The following is a 15,686-nucleotide window of genomic DNA, read 5'->3' as shown; positions in this document are numbered from 1 at the left end:
GGAGTTGAGAGCTGACAGAGAAGTGATCGTGTTGTTCTTGAAGTTGAAACATGTTGTTGCTGCTGCAATCGAATGAAGGAAAAAGGGATCTAATATGGGTTTTGAAATGATGCGACTTTGATGGGGTTTGCTGCTGTTATTCGAACAAGACAGAGATGATGGGATTCAAAGATGGAGAAGAAGATCTTACTGTTGTTGCTAAGCCACATATCGAGAAAGAATAAGAGGTTGTTTCTGTGAAACCAAGAAGAACTAGATTGGGTTTGAGCTCGATCTGAAAATTAGAAGAAGAAATTGGTGTTACTGCCACCAGAAGAGGAAGATCAAACAAGGGTGTTGTGGCCGGAAATGGATTGAAGGTTCAGAGTATTGATTCGAGAAACTGCAAGATAGAAGAAAATGTTGTTGCTGTCGTGACTGAAATTAGGAGATGGGTTTCGAATTAATGGTGAAAGCAGCGAGGGGAGTTAGAGCTTGGCAGTAGAATGAAGTTGTTGCTCTGAACAGGTGGTTGATGCCAAGGAGATCTGGCTCGAGTGGTCGTGCTGATGGTGTTGTGCAGCTGCAGAAGATTCAGACATTGGAGCTAGGCCCGATGCACTGAAATGGGATGTGATGTTGAGTGTTGCAGTGATGATTGCAGTGACATGGTCTTGTAGTGAATATGGAAGTAGATTGAATGCGGATGAGCTGAGAAGGAGAGCCACTTACAGTGAAGCAGTAATTGGATAAGTGGAATTGGTGCTACAGGAAAGAACTGGAGTGTGTTGATGAATGGGGGTTTTGCAGTTGAACAAGAGAAGAGATGGCGATTGCTGATAAATGGATGGGAGTGACTGATTATGGTAATGCAGGATAGGGCGCAACTGTGTAGAAGAAGGTTATTGCAGCTGAGTAGTTGATGTGTGTTGATGGTTCGATCGAAACCTGGGAAGAACAGTTGTTGCTGCTATGTTTTTGTAATGGAAATGAAGCAAGTAACTGATGTAGGAGCAATTGAAGGTGATATGTGGATATAAATGGTTGTTTTTCAGCTATAAGTGGTTGCAACTCAAGGTATTATGAAGCTATAATGGGTTTGAGGCTGTGTTGATGTTGTGCTGCAACTTGGTGGTGATATGAAGGATGACTAAGGTGGTTTGTAGAGTGCCATGGAGCGGTGGTGTTTATGAAGTGCGTCAGAAGTTATGTCCGGGAGTTTGTTCCCAGGAAATGGGAATTGCAGAATAAGCTTTGCAACCTGAAATGGATAGACAAGACCGACAAGGTTAGAGTCTACAGCCTGAGCTGTGAAATAGATGCCCGCAACTGTGCAGAAACGCGGCGGGAATGGCGAGCCAGTGAGCCTAGACCGGGATTCCGGACTTCAGAGATTAGAGTGTGGATCTTAAAGTTTCATTGATTTGCAAAGGGGGTATGTGTTGGATGCAAGAGTTTTCCGTGGGATATATGAGTTTGGAGTCGCGCTTTTGGGTTGGTTTTCGCAAGATCTAGGAAATGATTCAGATGGTGATGTCGCAGCTTGATTATGGCTGGAATGAGAAGGATAAAGACAGTGTAAGCTGCAGATGAATGGATAGTATATGAAATAAGGCAATAATGAGAATTGTGGTGGATTTTCTTGTCAGTGAGTCGACTCAGTGATTCCCGATCCAAATCAGATGGACTTGGACTTGTTCCAATTGGGCTTCACTCATGGGTTGTTTGAGCGACTGATATTTGGCAGAGAGTCTGTGACCTAAGTTGGGAAGTGAAAGGATACAAAAGGAAGACTTCTCACCTATTCTAGAGATATTTTATCTCTCATCTTCTACTTTTGTTCTAGGGTTTACAACATGATAGATTTATTTCTTCTTTAGATGAACTCCATGAACATGAGCTAGTTTTCTTTTGGTTAAGGAATAAGTTTGAATTCCAAACATGATTTTTATGCAATGAATTAGTTTTGTCTCCATACTTTGTTGCTTATGATTCACTATTAATATTGTTATATGATTTGAATACATGTTTAGTCGAGTCGCGAATCGGTTGAATTAGTTTTCATCTATATTGCTAGATTAGGGTTATTATACGTAAAAGTGATAATTCCTGATTGCAAGTAGCATAATTGTGGGTATTGCTTGTAGTGATGCATCCTAGTAGTCACAAGTGGATCATAACCTTGGTTAAATCGGATTCGTGCTTTTACACGTTCGATTGCTTTTATTAGTCTTATTCCATAGAACTCAATGTTTTTAGGGAGTTAAACTTAATTGTGCTTTTACATTTTAGGTTGGTTTCTAGGAAGAATTCACATATGCATCTTTTAATGTGGTTGTGATGAAATCAGGGAATTAGCGAGATATATTTGCGATCAAGATATCTTAGGACTTTTAATAAAGTTGAGATTAAATATCAATTCTAGTTATTGTTGAAAATCATGTTTGTGGATGAAAACGATATCCTTGACCAATGCTTTCACATATTTGAATTGTGTGCTTTATTTCTTTGTTTTGCTTTTATTTTATTTTAGTATATCAAAATCATAATATCCCCCTTTTGTTTGCTTAAGATACCAAAACACATTGACAACCTAGTTCTCTCTTTGGGAACGATCCTTTCTTTCCCTTGGTATATTATATATTTTGAGTAGTAAGAAAGTGTAATTATTTTTGACGCCTACGACAGTGATCAAATTTTGGCGTCGCTGCCGGGGAGGCAGCGGTTGTCACTTGTTTTTGGTTTCTTATTTTCTTGTTTTAGTTTTGTTTTATTTTCTGGTTTTTAACCTTGTTTTGAGAAATATTATCTTGAATCTAAATCAGGTTTTCATCTAACGATGAATATGGATTGCTTTGTAACTAAGGCAAAACCCTCATTTGAAGGCTATATAAAGGAGACATCTAGCATTGTGCAAAATTAATCCCCACACGTCTGTGTGATACTAGTGCGCTCGCTAGAGTCGATTCTACTTTAACCTTTGGTTTTCTTCTCTAAAACCAGGTTAACGACTTAAAGACTTTATTGGGATTGTGAAGCCAGACCGATACTACTTTTATCGTAGTCGTGTGATATGATCTTGCATCTTCTATCGTACGAGTAAAATCTATTGATTGTCTTGAGATCGTGAGAGTTCTCCGATAGGCAAGATAAAGAAGTCACAAACATCTTCGTCTCACTGTTTGTGATTCTTCGACAAACCGCATGTATAGTCAGGAAGGATTGTAGAGAGGTGATTGATTAATCTAGGATGTTCTTCGGGAATATAAGACCGGATTATCAATTGGTTCCTGTTCACCTTGATTTCATATCTTAAGACAGAACAAAACCTAGGATTTATCTGTGGGAGACATATTTATCCTTTGATAGACTTTTCTGTGTGAGACAGATTTGTTTATTATCAAGTCTGCGATTTTGGGTTGCAGCAACTCTTGGTTGTGGGTGAGATCATCTAAGGGAATCAAGTGTGCAGTATCCTGCTGGGATCAGAGGCGTAGGAGTACAATTGTACCTTGGATCGGTGGGATACTGATTGGGGTTCAACTATAGTCCAGTCTGAAGTTAGCTTTGAGTAGGCTAGTGTCTGTAGCGGCTTAATACGGTGTGTATTCAATCTGGACTAGGTCACGGGGTTTTTCTGCATTTGCGGTTTCCTCGTTAACAAAACTTCTGGTATCTGTGTTATTTCTTTTCCGCATTATATTTGTTATATAATTGAAATAATACAAGATGTGCGTTCGTGATCATCAATTGGAAATCCGACCTTTGGTTGTTGATTGATATTGATTGATCCTTGGACATTGGTCTTTGGTATCGTCCAAGTTATCTCTCTTTGATAAAGACTTGCAGATTTCTATTTGCTTGAGTAAAGATCAAATCGAGAGATTGAAATATAAACTCTTTGATATATGTTTTTATTGATTGAGTCTGACTGTCTAGTTGATTCTCATAAAAAGTATATTGGAGTTTGTCCATACATATTGTTAAGCGAAATATTGGGTGGTGTTGTTAGACCCCTGTTTTTTCACTTTCAGGCGGAAGACATGGTTGTATTCATGCTCCCCTAGTGATTCCAAAAAAACGGGAGATGTGTTCACGAGCGTTACCAGTACCGTCATAAAGGGAGAACTGGGGAGAGGAATATCCTCTTGGAAGATGAATTATGTGCACATCGAGAGGATAAGGAGGCTGGTGTTGATGAATGGTAGCTAGATTCTCCCTGCCTCGATTTTGGAGGAGTCGTTCCAGGTCCTCACGTGTGATAAAATTGGATTGTTGGTTCCTTTCTGATGGCCGTTCAGGAGCCACTCGAACTTCTTCATCCATAAAGACACGCCCTGTTGAAGTACTTGCACCAGGAGTCGTGAACATGTTCCTTGTCTTCTCCATTTGGGGTTGGCGCGGTTCTGGTGGTAATCTTTTTGTTAATGTCTTGAGAAAAGTGAGTATCTCCTTATGAGTTGTATCCATGTCCGTCTGAGCTTTGGCAAGAACTTCTTGTCTTTCCGTTAAATCTACAATGGTAATGGGAGGTTGGCTTCCTCTGGCTCCTCCAGTCTCCCGACCTAACGAAGAAGCGGTAGCAGCTCTGGTGACGAGTGGGGGTATCACGCTTGAAGAAATATTAAGAGTAGCAGCGACTCTGGCTCTGGTGATAGGAGGTGTCACGCTAGAGGGGATGCTTCTGGAACTGCTGGTGTTGGTGCTAGAGGATGTAACACCATGAGATGTGTTGACTGTGCTGGCAGGCGGTACATTGGTGTGAGCAGCGAAAACAGTGGAAACTGGAGTATTATCAGCGCCAGCAACATCATGATTGGTAACTGACCCAGACCTAAGATCTACCATCTTGAAATTGAGAAACTAGAATGAAAATTGAGAAATTGATTTTGTAACCGACAGATTAATCTCCCACAATGGTCGCCAGTTGTTTTGGGGTAAAAACTGATTCTGATGGAAATGGTAAATTGGGTGTGCCGCCGAGAAACGAATCTAAACCCTAAACAAATGCACTGCACGAGAGTACTTTAGATTCGAGATATCAATCTGTACAATTCTGGACTAAACCAAGAAATGGCCGTTCCAGCCTTGCTTCGGTCACAAAATGAAGGAGAAGGGTTGATCTTAGGGAGGAAAGCGAAGAAGGTGTTGAGATCATAATAGTTAACTCCGAAGGTGTGGCTGTTTATGACTTGTATCAGAATGTGAAACTTGCTTGCGGAATGTAAGAGTTCTTGGTGTTTTCTGGATACTTGCGTTGATAACACTTGTTTTTGTTGAAATAGGTTGAAAAACTATTTATACAAGTCATAGTCGAACGCACCCTGATCTCATAGGAAGTGTAAGTAGTTGAGTGATGGAGAAGTGGGGATCGTGTAAAGTGTTGAAAACCACGTCCCTACTATGAGGGGAAGAATGGTCGGTTACACCCACTGAAAATGCGGGGGTCTAACAACCACACCCAACAATTCTTTTGGAAATTTTAGCGGACTTACTCCAATACACTTTCTAGAGAATCAACTAGACAGTCATACTCAATCTAGAATAAAGTATATCAAAGAGTTTAATATCTCTAACTCTTAATTCAATCCGCAATCAGCAAAGATAAATCTGCGAGCCCGATTGAATATAAGAGGAACTACTTGAACGGTACCAAAGACCAATGTTCAAGTATCAAAGAGCACAACCTGTGATATTAATGCGGAAAAGAAATAACACAGACACCAGAATTTTGTTAACGAGGAAACCGCAAATGCAGAAAAACCCCGGGACCTAGTCTAGATTGAACACGACACTGTATTAAGCTGCTATAAACACTAGCCTACTACCAATTAACTTCGGACTGGACTGTAGTTGAACCTAATCAATCTCACACTGATTCAAGGTACAATTGCGCTCCTTACGTCTCTGATCCCAGCAGGATACTATGCACTTGATTCCCTTAGCTGATCTCACCCACAACTAAGAGTTGCTACGACCCAAAGTCGAAGACTTGATAAACAAATCTGTATCACACAGAAAAGTATATAGGATTGAATAAATCTGGCTCCCACAGAAATACCCAAGAGTTTTTGTTCAGTCTTTTGATAAATCAAGGTGAACAGGAACAAATTGATAAACTAGACTTATATTCCCGAAGAACAACCTAGTATTATCAATCACCTTACAATAAACTTAATCGACTAGCGAAACAAGTTATTGTGGAATCACAAACGATGAGACGAAGGTGTTCGTGACTACTTTTCTATCTTTCCTATCGGAGATATAAATATCAAGCCAATTTTACAGTTGCACTCAATCACGATAGAAACAACAAGATCAGATCACGCAACTACAAAGAGAATAGTTGGGTCTGGCTTCACAATCCCAATGAAGTCTTCAAGTTGTTAACCTACAGAGTTTCGAGAAGAAACCTAAGGCTAAAGGAGAATCGACTCTATTTATGCAACTAGTAACACACAGGAGGTGTGGGGATTAGGTTTCCCAGTTTCTAGAGTTCTCCTTTATATAGTTTTCAAATCAGGGTTTGCAATCCAAGTTACCTTGGTAACAAAGCATTCAATAATCACCGTTAGATGAAAAACCGGATTCAACCAAGCTAATATCTTTCAACCGTTAGATCGAACTTAGTTTGTCACACACGAATGAAATATACCCTAATTTAGGTTTATGTAATACCCAAACGTGTACACCATGTTGGTTCACGAATAGTTAACCGAGGTTAGCCATATGATTACTCTCATATCAACCTTATTCATCTTAACCATAACTAGTTCAAATGACTCAAATGAAACTAGTTAAAGAGTTGTTCAATTGCTATATTCTCATGGATTTATACAAGAACACAATTGAAGCAAAATCGGTTTGATTCACTCGAATAAATACATGAACATTATAGCCACGGTTTGCAAAGATTGCATTCCTTATTGATAAATGTTTAGGTTCATGTACAACCGATTTAGAAAGTAACCACTTAAGTGTGCGTACGGGTATGCGTACTTAAGTATCCGGATTTGAGTTTGGTTTGGTTTTCAAACTCAGCAGAAATTCACGGACGTGAACTTTCCGCCAGTATTCGTACGAGTACACGTACTTTAGGTAACCTGATGAATTTGGTTTTGGTTTTCGAACTCAGCAGAAATTCACGGACGTGAACTTCCGCCAGTATGCGTACGGGTACGCATACTTACCCAGTCTCCTACAACCTTTTTGTATACACACAAGTATGCATACTTTAGGTTCCCGGTTTTGGACTTATACACTAATGTGCGAACACACTATGCTTATATCCAAAGATGGTTACAAGATTCTAAACTCTTTATTTCAATCATTGAAACATTCTTCTATAATGATAATATCCGTCTTCACACACTATTAGCATCAAAGTGATTTTCAAGATATTGAAATAATCATTATCGAAACATTCCAAGTCTTACACCAAATGATTGTATCACACAAACCATGTAAGATGTTACTCGGAAATTTTCTCATGATATAAGATGAACTTGGTCGAAGTGAAAGCTTACCAACACATATTTCGAGAAATATGTAAGCGAGATATACTCATCTCGAAATCTCAAATGTTTATATAGAAAACTATATCGTAATACGACTTATGTCTCAATATAGGAGATAAAGTAGAAATATACTTTCCAAGTGATGGATGAGTTTAAGCCTCCACATACCTTTTGTCGATGAAGTTCCAAAAGCTCTCCTTAGTAGTTCTTCGTCTTCAAGTGATAAACGCCGTGAAGTCTAAGCTCAACTATACAAACTATGTCCTAGTCCGAGACATCTATAAATAGGCTAGAAATCAAGACTTATAGTTTTGATTACTAACATTGACAAACATGCTTGAGATAACAACACATGCGAGTTCGACCGAGTAGTGCTCTAACAATGTCCCCCTTTGTCAATTTTAGCGACAAAACTATCAATACATATAGATTACAAAATAAATAAAAATTGTAGCTTCTCATCCAAATGCTTGATCTTCTTGGCATCTTTAACGCGACTCGAAATCGTCGTCACTTCCAAGTACTCCATGATCCTAAAGGTTGTAAGTCCAGCATCATAATTGTTGAAGATCCGTAGCGATAACAATGAGAAAACAAAGTGCTCATAATCATTGTTATACAGTGTCATACTATTATTACACAACATCAAAGTTCAATTGTATCACAACATTGACAACAATACTATGGTGATATGTATCACTCCCCCTTAGTCAATACTTCATCTCAACATGAAAACCACTCCCCCTTACATAATGATATGTAAACCATATGTATTTGTAGTATCACACTACACATTAATTCTCCCCCTTTTTGTCCATATAAATTGGCAAAGGTACAAAAACTAGTGGGATCCTCATGAAATTTTCATAGAGATACTTCATGACCAAAAGAGAATACCATATCAACTTATTTAGATGTCATCATAAAGCCGAAGATAAATGCATTCATCAAGGAGTTTATAAATATACAAGATAACCCTTATAATATTCCACAGCCGCACTCCCCACAAAGATTTGGCTATTAAACACAATTTCAAAAAGAACTCTCCCCCATAAAATATTATTCCCGAAAGAACAACAAAGGCGACCTTACTTTCACAAGAAAAAAAGGATTTCTTTGGACATAACCAAATCACATGAGAACATGAATTTGAATCCAAAGTATTCAATTGAATTAACCACAAAAGAATCCATGATTAATCAAATCGAAATGCACAACTAAATTAACCACAAGAAAACTCATGATCAATTCAATCAGAATTACACAACTAAATTAACCACAAGAAAGTGATCAATTCAATTGGTCATGCTCGTCATAAGAGAACTGACGGAGCAACAACTAAACTGACCACAAGAGAATGATCAATTCAATTGGTCGTGCTCAAACATAAGAAAACTTATGGAGCAACACAGTATATGCACAAAAATGTGGATCGGATATTGACCAATACTGTGGAATAGACAAGGATTCATTCGATTTTTCATCAATATTTGCACAATGACATGTAATAGACTTAATCATTGTAAACAAAAGCTTTATCCTTTCTTCCATCAAATAATGACATAAAAGGCTTTAACTTTTGTAATGTCAAAAGTTCATTCTATCTTTTATCAATACTTTCACACCGACATAGTAGAGATAACTTTTAACCAAGTATGGGGCAGTCACAGGTTCACGGACGTAAACAACATATCCCATAACAATTTGCAATATATAAAATCATAAAGATTAAAATTGCAAAAATCATCTTCCAAAAACTTAAATTTTAAATAAATAAATCTAAAAAAATTGAAGATGAAAAACGTTGGACATAGCTATGTGTACTCACAATAATGGCTATTCCAAACCCTAGTTATTCTTCTAAAAACATAAAGAGAAGATTTACTAGACATTGAGACCTCTGAAGAATTCTTTATCGTCCCCGAACTCCTTGTCGTCAACAACTATGGGAACATCAGGTTTATGGAGAAAGGAGTCAATTCCAATAAACCTTCTAGGCTGATGATGTCGAACCAGGGCCTTCTGAATTTCGAGAGTTCTCATAACAAAAGCCTTTATTTGCTGAATCTCCTCCCTTGCTTCCTTCAACTCTTCAAGAACATCACAAAATTCCTGAGAATTTGAAGGAACAACTCTTGGCTTCCTCACATTCCTTCTTTTTCTTTTCAAAGTTGGAGGTAACAGAGATTTCTATTTTTCCTTCATGATTTATGGATTAACAATCATATTAACATCTTTTCTATCAGAAAACATGATGCTTGGAGTCTCCATATGTGTATGGGTTTGTGAGAGGAAATCACAATTTAAACTCAACAGGCAGTCTTAAGATGAAAAGAGTTTCAGAGAAGGAAAAAGGAATGTAGGGTCACAGAACCTTAAACAACACAGGTTCACGCACGCACAATTCACAACCCTAGAGAGAGTATAATTGTCGAGAATAACCCTCTTTCATAAAACAGAGAAGTCCCTTCCAATATCAATTAGATATGAAAGAATTCCAAAATTTGCAAACCAAGGCAAAACAAAAAAAACTAAACAAAAAAACTGCTTTTCTTTTCTTAAAGCCTGAGGTGTGCACAATCTTGTCTCTTTTGATCAGGCACATGAGACAAGATGCACAAAAACAACACAATCAAGTTGTGTTGCGGTGAACAATAATTTTTCCACCATAACCTTTTTGAAAGGAATTCATAGAACCCTGTCTATCAAATTGTTTATACCATACTATTTTCTCTAGTGGTCTTGACCTATCTTTGGAAACCAACTTCTTTGAAGAGGATAAATTCTTACATACCTCAGTGGTTTTTTGAACAAGTTTGAGCTTATTTGCTAGGCGATTTGCTATTCTTTGAAGTCTCTTGACATGTCTCATCTTGTGTTTGTACTTGAAACACTTTGAAAGTTCATGACCCTTGAGTGAACAATAAGAACATGTCACTGGATAAGATGATTCAGACGCTTGAGATGTGCAAGATGCTAGGCACAGAGTGGAACCTGAAAAATCAGACATAGAGTTCCAACATAAAGGTTAATTCCTTCTTCTAGATTGGTTGAGTCTTCTTCTGGAAGGATATCAAGATTGATGTATGTATTGCTACAATTATCAAAATCAATATCTTTACAAAGAAGTGCAACACTTGATTTTTCGTCTTCATTGGAATCATAGTAATCAGACATTTTATAAAGGGTTGCAGCAATTGAAAAGGTGAGGGTACCCAAATATACCTCAAGCTAAGTCCTTTCTCTGAAAGTGATTGTCTATGGACTGAGTCGAGACCATACAACTAATCGGTTCACACTTCGTGTGATCGTCTATGGATACGAGATCGAGACAATACAACAACAAAGTATGTTTACTTGATACAAAGTTTCGGACTTAACCAAACACAATAGGATTGCTTATCAAGTAAATAGGAATTAACGTTTGTGTAATTTACTTCAATTATAATAAATCAATTATAATGCGGAAAATAAAATTAAATGACACAACAAGATTTTGTTAACAAGGAAAACCGCAAATGCAGAAAAACCCCGGGACCTTGTCCAGAATTGAATACTCTCAGGATTAAGCCGCTATACAAAATAAACCAACTTCGTATAGTTGAGACCAAGAAACTAAACCTATAGTTCACTTAGTTCCGTCTGTATTCCCACGCCTCCAACTTATGAATAAGTCACGTACTTGGAACAATTTCTTTGGTTCGTATTCCAAACAGTAAAGGAACAACAAATCTGTTTGGTATCAACTCTCTTCACCCAAGTGATATGAGTCGGACAAAGGCTCTTCTGTTTATCTCAATAAACTCCTTCGTCGGGTCCTTAGATCTATCTTATGTTCAATTACTCAAGGTAATTGTAAGATTTTGTAATCAATACTTTTAATTACAAAGAACCGTATTGATGCCGATCTACTCAATTAATCAATCCAATCTACCACAAGGATAAACCGATTATAGTTGGATCCTCTTTTTACCGAAACAAGTATTGTGCGCACCAAAGATTTATATAACCAAGTCAGAAATCTTCTATCTCTTCTTTGTCTTCAAATATTCTTAGATCTTCAATAAACACCTGCACACAACTACTTGAATCTCTTGTGATCAATCACACACAGAACGGAGTCTGTTAACAATGGATTATCACAAGATTTTCTTTAGAACTAACAACAGTCTAAAGATCCCTGTCGAAACTTTGAACTAGTTTCAGTGAATCTTATATCAGAAGAGAAGATTCTCAAGCATAAACAAACTAGGTGCAATCAAAGTTCAACCACCATTAGTCAATAAAATCAATCGAAAACAAAAAACAAACCGCAATTATCTAGTTTCCCACCAACGGTACTAATAGAGATTCTCAATCCCAAAGAAGACTTTAAACTGAGTGGCCGTAAGAGATATCGCCTAATTAGGTTACTCTCGTCTCCAAATAGGCGGCTTCACCAGCAACAGTACAACCGAGGAAGTTTACTATCACGAAGGATTAGTTTGCTAGAAATGCAAACTTCAAGTATTTATAGACAAGGAAGTTTGGAAACCAAGGAATTTCCAAAACCGAAAATATTCTCAAGATATTCAATAATAATTTCCAAATTCGGTTTTCATAATTCCTGAGAATGCTCTGTCCAAAATATTGATCGAAAATCTCCTTGGAAAATCTTTAACTAGTAAATGCACATTACTAATTCTTATTTTCCATATATATAATTAAAAACCTTAATTAAAAGATTCTTAACTTATTTAATTTCGATCCTAGGATTTTCTTCCTTTTAGTTGTTAAGGAATATCTTTGAAAAAGAAAAGATACGCATTAATGCACGTGTTCAAAGTGTGTCGACATCCTTACTTTGTAATTCCTCTTTCATACTTACGCACTTGAAATCGATTTACCATGCTTCCAAACAAGTTTAGATTTGGTTCATCTGACTTTCAAGAGCTATGTGATTGATCAAGAACACTCAATCACAACTCATGGGTTTAACGGTTCTACCAAAACAAGTTTCGGTTCTACCTCCATGTGAGTATTGTGCATAGTCACACTAGCTTCCCAAAATTCGGTTGACTAGGTACTAGGATCGGTTCCCCACATATATATGATATCTAACTTATATGTGTTGCACATGTCCAAAGGATCGGAACCCCTTTGCCTAAAAACGTGTTGCACATGTCCATAGGATCAGTTTCCCTTTCTGCTATAAACCTTGCTGCACCTCATACAAGGATCAATTCCTCTTTGTGATGTGTTTCACCTCTTACTAGGATCGGTTCCTCTTTACCCAGAGTTAGGTCTTACAAACTACGCAAACTCGATCATACCATCAGGTGATTACTTAAGATCAGTTTCACTAATAAAAGTCATACCAATACATAAGTCGGGCCTTATGTGAATAGTTTTACCAAGAACACAAACAAGTCATGAGAGGTTGTACTAATCACACATATTGGTCGTTTATAAGATATACAATGAATAACAATCTCAATAACGCCTGGCGATTTCCTTTTCGATTCACAAACTAAGTTCATGAACTTACTTCCTTAAAACACATGTAAAACATTGTTTCCTAGGATGAAATCCTCACCTCATACCCATACATAATCACAATAGCATTCAAACGATTATGTCGATATCTTATCTACAAAGTTTAATGGTTCAACAATAAACCTCGTATTGTATTCCTTAATACTATCTATCTAGAGTGTTCATGCTTCGTAGTTTTGTTTTCAATATGCACGACTTGAAAGATACTTTAGGGAATGAAACAGTTCAAGTAAAATATCACTAACCTCAAGTGGAAGGATAATGTTTTGGTTGTAGCTCCTTACTTATTCACTTCTTCAAGTCTTCACAATACTTGTAATGTCTCATATCCTAATGCTTTCAAGCTAACCTATACAAAGTTGAATCTAGTACATTTAATCAAGCGACTCTTAAATGAGTTTTGGTTCACTAAAATATGACAACCAAACTTGACATACCAACGCTTGGTGGGTTCAACCGAGCTACGCTCTAACAGAAAGACCTTTATTTCCAGTGTATTTCCTACGGTTCGGACACTCATTTGCAAAATGACCAAAACCTTTACACTTAAAGCACTATGGCATATCCTCGTCATCAGCCTCGTCAGCATCCCTGTTTTTAGGAGGAATGCGATTGTGAGGTTTAACTGATGACCTAAGTTTGTCTCTGGAAACCGTTTACTTCTCTTCAATAGAAAATCCCTAAACTGTCTTGTGATCATAGAGACTGATTTATCAAGATCTTTATCTGATGAATCAGTCTCAAAAAGATCATCCCCAGAGACATAAACACTTTTACTTTTGTCAAGTAATTTAGTGTTCCTTTGTGCTTTGAAGGCAACATCCTTTCTAATTTTGGATGTATGCTCATGATCAAAGATCTTTAGCTTCCTAACCAACGTATTTATGGAGAGAGCATCAAGGTTATTTCCTCAACGATGGCATGCTTCTTAGAATCATATTGTTAGAGCATAACTCGGTCAACCTCGCATGCGTTGTTATCTCAAGCATGTTTGTCAATGTTAGTGATCAAAACTATAAGTCTTGATTTCTAGCCTACATAGCTAAGTCTCGTACTAGGATAGAAAAGTGTAGTTGAGCTCAAGGACTTCATGGAGATTCATCATGAAACGACGAAGATCTATACAAAGAACCGTGGAACTTCATCAACAAAAAGGTATGTGGAGACTTGAACTTATCTATCAATCAAAAGTCTATCTCTTCTATCTCCTACTTCTTATGAGACAAAAGTCGTATGCTATATAGACTAGATCATACACATTTGACATTTCGAGCTGAGCATTCATTGGTTATCTTTTATGTCGAAATCATGTGTTGGTAAAGCGTTTCGCTTTGATCAAGTTTATCTTCACCTAGTGACGAAAGTCATGAAAAGTTTCAATCACTTTGAGAATTGCTCTGACGTGAATCGGTCTGTAAATAACGGCTACATAGCGTCCTCTGAGAATGTCTCAATGATTGAAATGAGAGTTTAGATTACATGACCATGTAATCCTTAAACCGAAGTTTTCGAACTTTGTTGATCAAGAGAAATCGGGAGGATTGTGGAATTGGCTTGCCAAGTCCACGAACCTAGTTCGCAAACTCAGTCCGCGAACTGTCAAAAGTTCTCGACCGAGAATTTCTGCTGGGATTTTCCAAATACTCCTTTGTGTGCTTAGTCCGCGAACCCAATCCGCGAACTGGCGGAAGTTCTCATCCCGAGAATTTCTGCTGAGTTTGGAAAACTCAACCGATTAACTTAAGTCCGCGAACTTGTTTGTGAACTTAAGAGGTTATGATCTAAATATGTGCTCTGAACATGAAACATTAAATTACTAAGGAATTCTTTATGCAAACCGTGGCTATAATGTTCATGAGCCGATTCAATCGAATCGAATCATCTTTGCTTCAATTGTGTCTTGTGTAGTTACATAAGATCTCAATTGAACAACTCTGTAACTAGTTCATTTGAGTCAATTGAACTAGTTATGGTGAAGAAGAACAAGGTTAATATGAAATGCTCATATGGTTAACCTTTTGGGTTACTATTTTGAACCAACATACACGTACACGTTTGGGCATGGTTTTCACGAACCCAGTAAACGTCTACACAAGTGTGTGTGAAAAGCTAAGTTTTCGATCTAACGATTGAGAAATATTAGCTTGAATATAGATCAGGTTTTCATCTAACGGTGAATAAGGATTACTTTGTAACTAAGGCAAAACCCTGATTTGAAGGCCATATAAAGGAGACATCTAGCATCGTGCAAAACTAATCCCCACACGTCTGTGTGCTACTAGTGCGCCCGCTAGAGTCGATCTCCATTAACCCTTGATTTTCTTCTCTAAAATCAGGTTAACGACTTAAAGACTTCATTGGGATTGTGAATCCAGACCGATACTACTTTATCGTAGTTGTGTGATCTGATCTTGCATATTCTATCGTACGAGTACAATTGATTGATTGGCTTGAGATCGTGAGAGTTCTCCGATAGGCAAGATAGAAAAGTCACAAACATCTTCGTCTCACTGTTTGTGATTCCTCGAAAGTCCGCTTGTGTAGTCAGGAAGGATTGTAGAGAGGTGATTGATTAATCTAGGCTGTTCTTCGGGAATATAAGACGGGATTATCAATTGGTTCATGTTACCTTGATTTTATATCTAAAGACGGAAC

The sequence above is a fragment of the Papaver somniferum genome, chromosome 7 (genome assembly GCF_003573695.1).
Source record: "Papaver somniferum cultivar HN1 chromosome 7, ASM357369v1, whole genome shotgun sequence".
NCBI lineage: Eukaryota > Viridiplantae > Streptophyta > Magnoliopsida > Ranunculales > Papaveraceae > Papaver > Papaver somniferum.
Note: the sequence above shows the minus strand (reverse complement) of the source record.